At 44.2% G+C, this 13,368-nt stretch overlaps 1 protein-coding gene across 1 annotated transcript in view; it reads right to left on the reverse strand.

Moving 5' to 3' along the window:
- ARHGAP35 (Rho GTPase activating protein 35) overlaps positions 1–13,368 on the reverse strand; it is a 71,398-nt gene that overhangs the window by 41,665 nt on the left and 16,365 nt on the right. The window lies entirely within an intron of this gene.

Below are 13,368 nucleotides of genomic sequence, written 5' to 3' on the forward strand. Positions count from 1 at the left end.
CAAGTGCATTTCAGTCTTCAAGGGTCAGAACTGTTCTCCACACAGTGGTCAGAGTTATTTTATTAAACAAAGGCCAATTACTGTCCCTTCACTCAAAAGCTCCCAATGGCTTCTGACCTCAGAGTAAAAGCCAAGGTCCTTACCAGGAATGTTCCAGTCTCAGGAATTTTACACTCACTGTTCTGTCTGGAAGTCTTCCCTGGGTAATCGCATGGCTCCCTCCCTCATTTACTTCAGGTTCACATCAAAAGGCACTCTCCCCCAGCCCTCCATCTCTAAAATTTTAACATTCACCCCAGACATTTCACATACCACTCTCCTGCTTCATTTTTTTCCTCTCAAGCACGAATCATTAAGATTCTTTATATTTTGTTTGTCATTGTCTCCCCAACAAGACTGCAATGCACGGTTCATGAGGGCAAGGATTTTTATCTCTTTTTTCCAATATTGTATCATCAGCATCTTGAACAGTGCACGGCACACAGTATAGAAGGTGCTCGATTAATCTATGTACTGAATGAATGAGAAAAGGACAGGATCCTCACAGTTCGACGCACTCCAGTCCTCTGGCACTCTGGAATCAGGCAGAGAAATAAATGTACAGAGTTATCTAAAGAGTGAGGTTATATGGAGGTGAAGATGGCTCTGTAGAAAAAAAGATTCCCAAGTATTTATCACAGGCCAAGTAGGCATGGAGAAGATCTAAAACATGTAACAAACATCCCTGACTGTAAGGGGTGAACATCTAAACAGGGAATCAAAATCAACTCATGAAATAATCAGAGGACAAGCAAGAAGTTAATACTGAAGATTTCACCACAAAATGACAAGGTCTCCCCTTTCCTGAGTGTTTAGTATGCGCCAGGCCAAGTATCTTACACGCGATCTCCTTCAACCCTCACAGCCCTAACAAGGTGGGTATTATCGTTAGCTGCATTTTGCAGAGGAAGCACAGGGCTCAGAGGTGTGAAGCGGTGAAACTAAGAAGAGGAGCAGCAGAGCTGGGATTGTGAACGGGGTATGACTCGTTCCAAAGTCTATGCTTGACCCGCCTGGCTATCAAGCTCTTTGAAACTCAGAAAGGGGAGGGAGTCAGTGGGCTACCCTTCCTGGAGGGAGAAGCCTGGGCTGGACTTTGAAGGTGAGGGGCCTCTGCACAGGGGGAGGGGAACCAAGCCTAGCGGACAGCAGGGCTTGGCAAATGAGGCTCCAGCAAGCTGAGAGGCCCAACTAGAGTGGAAGATGCACTTCAGTGTCAGTGCTAAAAGCAGCAGCAACAAATGCTAATTGATCATTTACAACCTGCCAGGTACTGTTATAAGGTTTTTAACATATTGAATCACCTCAATGATTCAAAGTACTATCATTATCCTCATCTTACAGTCAAGGAAACTGAGTCACAGAGAGGGTAAACATTTGTTCATAAGCAGAACAGAGATTCGAATCCAGGCAGTTTAGCTCCAGGTTTATCCTGCACAGATTAGTCAGCAGCAAGAAAAAAGGGGAAAAAAGGCCATCAAAACATATGCATCACGTATGTGCATATGTACACAGTCCCCACAGGCACATGGCAAGAGTTCTCACTTGGCTTCTCCGTGGACCGTCCCCCAGTTACTAATAACAGTTGCACTCTGTCCTCTCCCCATCTCTACCCCCTGCCTTAATCTGCCCTGATGTGCTTGTTGCCAGGCTGTCTCCCAAAAGGCCTCTGATCTAATGGCAAGCGCTTCTCCCCAAAGATGCTACCCTCAATTAGTGGTGAAATTTAAATCTGCCACGCAGAAAGCACTCTGCTCATTTACCCGGGCAAACGAGCTCAATCAGGAAGAAGGTCACAGCTCTAAGTATTCTGTCAAAGAGCATTTTTACAGAGGGCTTCCATTTGCGCAGAGGAGCCGTGGGCCACCTCTGACCTGCGAACAAAGCAGACAAGCTGATCTCCAGCCACGGCTGCAGGGCTCCACACTCACACTCAGACACACTGGGGGAAGAGCTTCGCTTCCAGACTCTGCCTCACCCTTCCTCCCCTCACAAACTGCCCACAGGGTTGAACATTTCATTTTAAAGTCTTACTGGTAGGTGTCAATAAAAACACCTTTTTATCTGTGCTACAAATGGCCAAAACTGAATCAGGGAGCAATGCCCCATGACAGCTCATCAAGTAAAAACCACAGGGTTACCAAGATCTGTGCTAACCACAGTCTCAACTCGGAACCACGAGGAGAGCCCCAGCAAAGAAAAGGGCTACACCACAAGGTATTGGAAGAATTCAAGATCCTTCCAGCCAGGCACACTTGGCAAACGGGAATGATCTAGCTGCTAAAATAATGTATGACACAGCTCTGTGCACCCACATACACCCTCGCCAGAACGACCCCTTACCCCTTAAAAGACAGGAAACACAAAGCCATAAATAGGTAGCAGAGATCCTCCTACTGCTTTAGCTCTCAGCCTCATAGACTTATTGCCCCTTCAGGAACTGATATGTGCTTCAAGACATCTTTTAAACCAACATGTTCAACATGTTAAAATTAATTATTAAAAACTGCCTCACTCCTGGGTATATACCTGAAGTAGATGAGTGCATATACACGCACCAATATTCATGTACAAGAATGTTCAGAGCAGCACTATTCATAACAGCCCCCAAACTGGAAAGTGCCCAAATACCCACGAAGAGTAGGATGAATAAATAAATTGTGGACTAGCCACATGATGGAACAGTATACAGCAACGAGAACGAATGAATCACGCAACCACGAGGGAGCTTACAGATGCATGTCACAGACATAATGCTGAGTGAAAGAAGCTAGACCACAACTATGCATTTGGTATATGAGTCCATTATTAAAGTGCAAAGGCAGGCAAAACTATTCTGTAACTGGCAGAAGCCAGGGTAGTTAAGTTTTGCAGGCAGCTGGTCATCTTCTGTTCTTGGTCTGGGTACTGGTTATACAGGTGTATTCAGTTAGCGGCTATTCATTGAGCTGTACTTATGATGAGTGCACTTTTCTTAATGGATACTATACTTCAGTGAGAAGTTTTTAAAAACTGCTTACAGGGAATTCCCTGGCGGTCCAGTGGTTAGGACTCCGTGCTTTCGCTGCTGAGGGCGCGGGTTCAATCCCTGGTTGCGGAACTAAGATCCTGCAGGCCGTGTGACCAAAAATAAATAAATTAAAAAATAAATAAAACGCTTGATTCTGTTGCCTCCTCACCTGGTTAAAACAAACAAACAAACAAAAAAAAAACCCTGCCTACAGACATTGTCTAATGTCATCCATTACTGTTCTGGGTAAGTGTCCTATTTGGGTTTCCACAACCGCAGTAAATCAGTAACATGAGCCACCAAAATAATGGCCAACATGGGCTGAGTGATTACTATGTATGAGGCATTATGCTAAGAACATTACAAACAGGAGTTCATTTAATTCTAAAAAATTCCCTTTGAAAGAGCTATTATTTTTATTCCCAATTTGAAGGAACAGGAAAATGAGGCTTAGACAGTTTAAGGCCAGCTACTGCGTGGGAAAGTCAGGACACTAGAGGTGACTCAGAAGCTCATACACTAAACACCTGGTTACCTGAATGGGAAAGGGGTTCAGGTTATAAACACAGAAGTTGCACTAGGCCCCCAAACTTTTTTCTATTTCATGACACTGACCTTTTTATTGAGTCCAGGCCAGTTGTCTTGTAAGATGTATCACATTCTGGATTTGTCTGATTATCTACTCATGATAAGATTCAGATTAAATATTTTTGGCAACAAGGCACATAATGTCAGGCTGAACAGCTGGGGGTGCCAGTCCTGTTCACCTTTTGTTAAGGTGGTAACCCCCGTATCTCCCCATTATAAAGGTACATTTCTCCTTTGTAATTAGTAATTAATGTGCTGGGTGGTATTCTGAGACCATGCAAATATCAAGTTCCCTCAACACCTTTCCTCAGTGATTTTAAAAAAATCAACCATTGAGGCATAATTTATATACAATAAACTGTATCCATTAAAAGCATACGGTTCGGTAATTTTGAAGTATGTGTACATGAGTAAAATTATCACCACAATCAAGATATGGAATATTTCTATCACCCCCAAAAGTTTTCCCATGCCCCTCTGCAAGCAATTTTTCTTGCCACTCCCAGCTCCTAGGCAACCATAACCACTGACCTGCCTCCTGTCACTATAGATTAGTTTGCATTTTCCAGAGCCATGTATAAATGGAATCGTAATTTGTAGTCTTCTGTGTCTGGCTTCTATCACTCTCAGCATATAATGATCCTGAGACCTGACAATGTTGCTGTGTGTAGCAGTAATCCATTCCTTTTGGCCCCTGAGTAGTATTCCAGGGGATGGATGGGCCAGTTTGTTTACTCACCTGAACAGCAGCGGTGAGGGTTCTAACTGCTCCATATCGTCATTTGGTCCTGTCAGTCGTTTTATTCTCCAGTGATTTTTAAAATCCAGTAATGTTCCTTGCCTGAATTAATTATTCATTTGTGTGATTATGTCTATTTCCTCCACCCCTGGTCATCATGAGGGCAACTTTAGTTCAACACAATGCCTAGCATTAATTGATATATTAATAAATTAATCCAATAAATATCTGCTGGATGAATAGAATCTGCCATCTATCCATCCCCCCCACCAAAAGATGGTAAGCTAAATATTTTTCAACCTACTAACGACTTATCAGGACATTTCTTTCTTTCTACAACCACCTGGTGCTGTATCTGGATTTTCCCTCCATCAGAGGTGAGAGGTCAAGCTTGACCGGATTCTGCTGCCCATCAAGGAGCCCCTGGAAGGCAGACAGAAGAAGTCCCTCTCAGGACCTCCCTGGCAGTCCAGTGGTTAAGACTTCGCCTTCCAATGCAGGAGGTGTGGGTTTGATCCCTGGTTGGGGAGCTAAGATCCCACATGCCTCGCGGCCAAAAAACCAAAACATAAAACAGAAGCCATACTGTAACAAATTCAATAAAGACTTTAAAAATGGTCCACATCAAAAAAAATCTTAAAAAAAAAAAAGAAAAAGCCCCGCTTGCAATACAAAGCCTGCTAAGTGCAGGCACTGAAACCCCAATGCAGGGTAGTGTGGTTCGATTCCAGGCCCTCCAGCAAAAGGGCTTTTGAAAATAAATGTGAATTTCAGGGGCAATGTTGTGCCCAGGTAAGCACTGCCTCGAAAGGCAGGGTCCTGGTTCTGTTACCAGACTGTGGGGTAGGATTCCTCCCAGAGAGCAGGGGAAGAGAATATAAATGCTGCCACCTTCTCCCCACCTTCTCCCTCCTGCACTTTATTGACACTGAGGTCCTCCCTGCAGTGATAAAAGACCGTGATGTACCCTGACTGCCTCCCAAGGGTCACCCTCCCACATCTGGCTTCTTACAGCAACAAAACAATCTCTTGTGAAATGAGATCACACATGCCAAGTGCCCAGTACAATGCTTGGATCATAGCAAGCACTCAATAAATGTGTCAGGAATAGAAAATGGGGAATGTTAACGTGATGGCAGACCATCTTTGGCATTAGTATTTTAAACAGCTGCAGGCCTCCTTGACTACAGGGAGCTTTTCACTCTACAGGGACCAACAGAAAGTAAGATGCACTAACAAAACCATGGCCTACCGATTATTTATATGGCATGGTCTGAATACATTGTAATTTAAGATGCAAAAGAGGGGCCTTCTGTCCAAATGAAACTACTTCTCCCTGGGAACATTTCCTATTCTCAGCCCTCTGTGGCACTTGCTAGAGGTGCTGGGGATTGGTCACCTCTCAGTAAGCAAAGCAATTAAGAAAAGGATGGCTGGATGTGAAATGATTTTTGCCACTGTCACCCTGCCCCCTCTCACTGCCAAAAGAAAAAGGTTAAAAATCACTGAAAGAGGGAGCAAGGAGGTTTGGTCTCACACATTATTCAAAGAAATCATTCCTAGAGAATGCTATTCTTAGTTAAATGGCTGACATGCGAGGCTGCCGGCCTGGGGAATACATGCAGCAGAGCCCAGATGAGCAGGGCACTAGGCATTCAGCCTCCAGGATACTAGACCTCCCGGGATGGGGAGGAGTGACACTTGGAAGAAGCTCCTTCGGGGAGTTTCTATGCTGTACGACGTGGATACTTCCCCCCAACTTCGAGAAGGAAGCCTTGACTCAAGATTGGCCCAGAGACTCGGGGTATAAAACCTTAGTTTTGTGACCACAGTGAGGTGTAAAGATAGCGTACTTATCCTGAGAAATTATTCTCGGGAGGATTGTGAGTAGGCTCTAAAAGTAAGTCCTCACCCCAACTCCAGTGAGATAAACTGTCCAGAATTGAATATTCCTACTTCCTGCCACACATGAGAGACCTCAGATTAGCTTGGCCAATGCTCTCCTTCACCGAGGAGTCACACTGCTATCAAAGGGGAGCAGTGACTCTATTGCCCTGACCGATTTTCCACATGGATGAAAACTTGAAGAAAACTTGAAGAAAAAGCTTTCTAACCAGAAATACAACGTCAAATCTGACCCCCAGTCAGTCCTCCCATCCCGCTGCCATGGTGACCCCAGAGCAGCTGCAGTAGTTACATGCCCTTTTCCAGCCTTCCCATGTAACCAGAGCTGAGAAACTGAAAATCTAATATCCTATTAGCACAGAAAGCACAGAGGCTGTCACTGGGCCTGGGCTAAAAGCATCTGCAAATCAATCTGAAAGCTGTTCTACCTACTGGCCATTTCTGAACACATTCCAATTTTAGAAAATATGGAAACAGGATAAATGAACCGGTCAGAAAGCTCAGGAAAAAAAACAGGTGCAGGGACTTCCCTGGTGGCACAGTGGTTCAGAATCCATCTGCCAACGCAGGGGACATGGGGTTCGAGCCCTGGTCCGGGAAGATCCCACATGCAGCAGAGCAACTAAGCCTGTGCGCCACAACTACTGAGCCTGCGCTCTAGCCTGTGCTCCGCAACAAGAGAAGCCACTGCAATGAGAAGCCCGTGCACCACAATGAAGAGTAGTCCCCGCTCTCTGCAACTAGAGAAAGCCTGCGCGCAGCAACGAAGACGCAACACAGCCAAAAATAAATAATTTTTTTAAAAATTAAAAAAACAAACAAAAAACAGGTGCAAACTAGAACCAATCTCCACCCACAATCTTATGAGCTAACCTAAGAATATGGGGGAGGAGCTCCAACAGAGTCCTGGTAACAGCAGGAGCAGCACATTTTGAGGCAAGAAGGCAGCAATCCTTTCTTTGTGGTTCGTGTTTAGGAGGAGCCAGCAATTTACTCACAGAACATGGGACAGGAACCTGCCACCCCTGGAAGGCAGAATGGCTGCAAACAAAGCTTCTCCTCCCATACTCCCAGAGACCCCCTTTGAGCCCAACTCTTGCCACCCTCTTCTCAGGTCAAAGGTTAAAATGCAGTTGGCTTGGAGATGAAATTTTAAAAGATGATGCACAAGATACAGTGTTAAATTAAAACAAACAAAAAACAAGCTGTGGAACAGCAGTACATGATCTCATGCTTTTAAACATTTTGGGGGACAGTATTAGCAGAAAACACAATCCAACTATTAATGCAGATCACTTCTGGAGACGGGATTATAGGGACTTTCACTTTGTTATATACCTATGTAACATCTACCTACGTTTATAATGATTAAATTTTTACAGTGAACAAGTATATTACTCTTATAAGATCTTTTTATTATTATTATTTTTGGCTGCACTGCACGGCACATGGGATCTTAATTCCCTGACCAGGGACTGAACCGGTGTCCCCTGCATTGGAAGCAGAGTCTTAACCACTGGACTACCAGGGAAGTCCCAGAAAAAATATTTTTAAGGTGATGGGATGGTTTAAGTCGTCCCAATTCATAACGGTCACACCATTTCCTCTCTATTGCAAGGTTTTGGTTCGGTTTCTACTGTGACACTGGCTGTGAAGCGGCAGCTGGGTAGCAACACAGGCCCTGAGGCATGAAAGGCCTAACCATGGCTGGCAGGACTATGAACTCCCAAGCACTGCCCTTGAAAGTGATGATGTAATACTTTATTTGCCAGGATAAGCACAGTGCCCAGGTGCATGAGATGGACACAAGAACAGGGACACGATGACTTCTGACTTTGAACTGCATGGGGCAGTCCTGACAAACAAGTTTTATTTGGAATATCATTTCTAATTGGTTAGAAGTGACTGCCTGGACCACCACATGGAAACTGGGTCATGTGGCAATTCTACCATGAGTAAGAGAGGGAGAGATGGGATGGGTGGTCAGGTGGCAGCACAGGCTTTCCCTAAGAAAAGCACAAGTTCAGTAGAAAGCAGCCAGAGCTGGGGAAACACCTGACCGACGAATTCATTCAGAGAGTCCCGATGCCCAATTCACAGATGTGCTGTGTCCAGGGAGGGAGGTGTCTGCAGCCCCAGCCCTCGGCTCAGACAGGAGCCACATGAGGAGGTGGCTGTGGGTGGTGTCAGAAGGGGGCTGAGGACACTGGAGAGGTACAGACAGCACACCACACAAGGGTACAGTCTATACGACAACTGTCTAGACTCTTCAAGAAAGGTCATCACTAAAAAAAAAAAAAGGCAGAGAGAACTGTTCTCGACTGAAAGGGACTAAGGAGGCAATAGCTAAATGCACTGTGAATACTGATTGGATCCTAGAACAAAAGACTCAGCTATAAGAGACAGTTTTAAGTCAACTGAGTAAATTTAAACATAGATCTATATGAAATGCTCTTGAATTAATGCTAATATTCTTAAAAGTGATAATGTTATTGTAGTTATAGAGGAGAAAGTCCTGAAGCTTAGGGATATATGCTGAGACTTTTAGAAGTAAAGTGACATGGTGTCCGCAGCTCACTTTCAAATGGTTTAACAACAATACAGTGGGCTTCCCTGGTGGTGCAGTGGTTGGGAATCTGCCTGCCAATGCAGGGGACATGGGTTCGAGACCTGGTCTGGGAAGACCCCACATGCCGCGGAGCAACTAAGCCCGTGAGCCACAACTACTGAGCCTGCGCTCTAGAGCCCGTGAGCCACAACTACTGAGCCTGCGCGTCTGGAGCCTGTGCTCCGTAACGGGAGAGGACGCGACAGTGAGAGGCCTGCGCACCGCGATGAAGAGTGGCCCCCGATCGCCGCTCAAATGGAGAAAGCCCTCGCATAGAAACGAAGACCCAACAGAGCCAAAAATAAATAAATAAATTTATTAAAAAACAATACAAATTGTGGGGAGAAAGAGCAAATGTGGCAAAATGTTAACCACCGGTGAATACTGGGTGATTACTGTAGTACTCTTTCAATGGATTTTACCACTTTCAAATTTAAAAGTTAGGGAGAAAAGAAAAAGGTCATAACTCGGTAAAGTCTGACCTGCAATAGGAAGGAAGACCGAATGTACCACGGGTGAAGCTAACCGCGACGACCAGCACGCACTGAGCACTTCCGTGTGCCAGGCACCACACTCGGCGTCCGACGTGCAAGTCCCCCTGAACCCTGGCAGCCCAAGCAGGCAGGTCCTGTCATCACCCTCAGTTTACAGATGAGCAAATGGCAGAACAAAGATTCTAAATGCGGTCTAATTGCAGACCTGAAGCTCTATATCACTCTTCCCAAATGCCTCTCCTAGTGAATCTGTTTTATTTTAAGTACATCAGGAGAAAATGCTACAGGGGCCTAAGAACGGGGAATGGTTAAATAATCTGTGATACAGCCATTTAATGGAACATTGTACAGCAATTAAAAGTCATATTTTCACAGAGTATTTAATGACAGGGGAACATGCTCACAAAATAATGTCTGGTTTAAAAAGTAATGGTTCTCAAAAAATGGTCCTCTAACATAACTCTTAGTTACTGAGTTCCTTTTTCTGCAGGAAAACGGGAGTAGGTAAGCTGGTGAACTCAGGGCTCTTTAGCCTCATCTGAGTTACACTAAATTTTTTTTGAGAACTATAATACCACATATTCTGAATTACGTAAAACTAAAAACCTATACACATGCAGAGAAATAAAACTATAAGGAAATACATCAAAATACCAACAGTGGTTTTCATTAAGTGGAAGATAATGAATCTTTAAATTCTTTTTCAGTTTTTGCCTTTTGTTGAATTTCTACAATGAACATGCTTTAATTTTATGAAGAGGAAAACAAATTCTTTTAGGAAACTGAGTACACAAAAGACACCTGCCCCCAACATACACATTAAGCTCACAGATACCACATCTAATTATTTTCCTGAAATTCTATAAAAGTACAAACTAATGCCAATGAGGGGAAGCATATGACCAGAATTTAAAGGGAAAGAAGAAGAAAACAATGCAATTAAGGTATTCCAGGTTGAAAACCAATCATTCCATCAACAACTAATGTGTATTGTGTGCCAGGTTCTCCGAGACAAGGGGAACAGAGAATCCTGTTCTCAAGATTGAAATGTGCCGGGAAGAACTACCAGGAAGGTTACATTCAAAGTGCTGCTGGGGGTGGAAGAGTCCTGAAGAATGAGGACAAGTTCCAGAGGCAAGGAGGAACGTGGGACACATTTCAAACCACACGAAGGGTATATGCAAAGCAGAGAAACACAAAGAAATCCCGCTCTGGCCATATCCTTCTAATACATGGTGTGTATTCTTGTAAAACAATTTTAAAATTAATGCCTGTGGTAGTATAAAACAGAAAGAATGGGGAGGGAGGGTCGGAGGGAGGGAGAGAAGGCAGGCAGACAACCACAGCATAACAGTACTGCAGTAGTGCGCGTAATAGGGAGGAGTTGAGACTGCGTCGGCATCTGGTAGGCAGTGAGGAAGCAAGAAGAGGTTTATAGTGGAGGAAATGCCACGTAATCAGGATGGACTGAGAAGGAGGGTGACAGTGGGGCAGTGGAAATGAAGTGGAGGAGACAGAGCCAAGAGATGACAAAGGACAGCGACACACTTGGGAACGGATTAGATGAGTCAGAGAGGACCCTGAAGTTCCAAGCTTTTGGGTGTCAGGGTGAGCAGGGGTGCAATCTAACAGAGCTTTAAGAGAAGCAGCAGCTCAGGAGTGGCTGGTGGTAAACTGGGGGCAGGGTTGAAGAGGTCTTCGCACCTGAAAGGATTCATAGGTAGAAGAACACCTGTAGAAGCACAGGTAGAAGAGAGGCAGTGGACATAATAAAAAGCTAATCACAGGGCTTCCCTGGTGGCGCAGTGATTGGGAGTCCGCCTGCCAATGCGGGGGACACGGGTTCGTGCCCCGGTCCGGGAAGACCCCACATGCCGCGGAGCGGCTGGGCCTGTGAGCCATGGCCGCTGAGCCTGCACGTCCGGAGCCTGTGCTCCACAACGGGAGAGGCTACAACAGTGAGCGGCCCGCGTACCGCAAAAAAAAAAAAAAGCTAATCACAGTCTAAGAGTCAGAGAAGCAAGGAGGGTATGGTAGATCAAGCCCACAGATGTGCTCAGCGAGAGGGCATGTGGGTAAAATTCAGGCATTTGGTGCTACCACAGGTGAGCCAGTCAAAGAGCCCACTGAAAAGGGAAGCTCACCCTGACAGGAGAACCCTAACTAATAAATGAAGAAGGAATTAGGGTGATCATTGTGTCAGGGAAGAATCATCAATGGATGCTAAAACTAGTGGGTGAAAATATTAGGAGAAAACAGATACTTAGTCTGAAAGCATTTCCCTACAAAATACTTATTCATACAATGGGGGAAGAGTAGCTTTACAGTGGAGAAGCTTGGCAGACACCACTACCTTAATCAAGGGATCAAAGAGAAAATCTCCAGTGATGGGACAAACTGACAACACAAGCCAATTGGCATGATGCACTGAGAAGGACACAGCCTCGCTTCCCTGCTGTTACTGCCACAAGTGCAAACATGAACCTAATCATGAAGAAACATAAAAAAAAAAAAATCCAAGTTGAGGAACCTCCTACAAAATAACTGATCTGTATTTTTTAAAATTATCAAGACCATGAAAAACTGAACTGTTCTAATTAAAGGAGACTAAAGAGACTCGATAATTAAATGTACCATTTAATGTGGTCTGAGATTAGCTCCTGGACCAAAAAAAATTTTGTCTTTTGCTATTAAAGGATGTTAATGTGACCAATGATGAAATGAAAACGTCTACAGATTAGACAGGTTAGTATTGGGTCAATGTTAATGTCTTAATTTTGATAACTGCATGGTGTTTATATAAAGGGAATGTTTTTAGTAAATACCCACTGAAGTATTTAGAAGTAAAGGTGCATCATATCTGCAACTTCCAAACATTTCAGGAAAAAAGATACACGCACGCACACACACACACACACACACACACACACACACACACGATACAGGGAATGTGGTAAAATGTTAACATTTAAGGAACCTGGGAATTGTAACTTTCAATTTCTTACAACTTAAAATTTTGGTAACTTTCCTATAAATCTGAAATCACTTCAAATTAAAGTTAGGGACCCCCCAAATGATACAAACTATCTCTCTGAAGTGAGAGAGAGGCTTGAGTCACTCAAACTTTCTTCCTGAAGATTTCCTCCTTGCCCAAGGCGGAGGTGCCAGGAAGAAACTGATATAAAACCAATGTCAAGAAGATGGACACTGACAAAAGGCTTTGGGTACAGATGGTCTAAACAAACTACAGATCTGCTATGATTATGCCAAGTGCTTGCTGTGATTCAGTCCTGGTGTGCTACTGAGAAAACCCTGGAGATAATCCAGAGTCTTTAGAGAGCTTCAATTTGAGACCCATTTCCCCTGATTTGGCACATCCTGAGTAAATATGAACACCACCAGTCAGCCTAACATGACGCTGCTGAAATTAGCAGCAGAGCTTGGTAGGCTGTCCACACCACACAATACTTAATATCATTGCAGGTAATACCGGAATTAGAAAGAACACATAGGGAGGTTATAATCCCTACCTTGGTTTCAAACTAGTAGCAGCCTATATCCTTGAGCTCACCTCTTAATGCTCAAGGGTCCACATAACCATGTGCCCACTATACCACCTCCTCAAAGCTCATCAGCTTTGAAAGTATCCAGGAGAAAATCAAGGGAAACAATGACATGGAACTGGAAGCTCCGGGGGTTACAAAAGAAATGCCAAGGATGGGAATTCCCTGGCAGTCCAGTGGTTAGGACTCTGAGTTTCCACTGCCGGGGCCTGGGTTCAATCCCCGGTCAGGGAACTAAGATCCCACGAGCCATGTGGCATGGCCAAAAAGGGAAAAAAAAAAAAAAAAGAAAAAAGAAAAGAAAAGGAAAAAATGTCAAGGATACAGGTTATGGGAGCTCTAAATGAAAAAAATAAATGTTTTTCACACAGGTAAAATTTTAACATTTCAAGAGCAATACAGAAAACTGTAAGACAGTCAGC

Source organism: Phocoena phocoena, chromosome 20 (assembly GCF_963924675.1).
Source record: "Phocoena phocoena chromosome 20, mPhoPho1.1, whole genome shotgun sequence".
Lineage (NCBI taxonomy): Eukaryota > Metazoa > Chordata > Mammalia > Artiodactyla > Phocoenidae > Phocoena > Phocoena phocoena.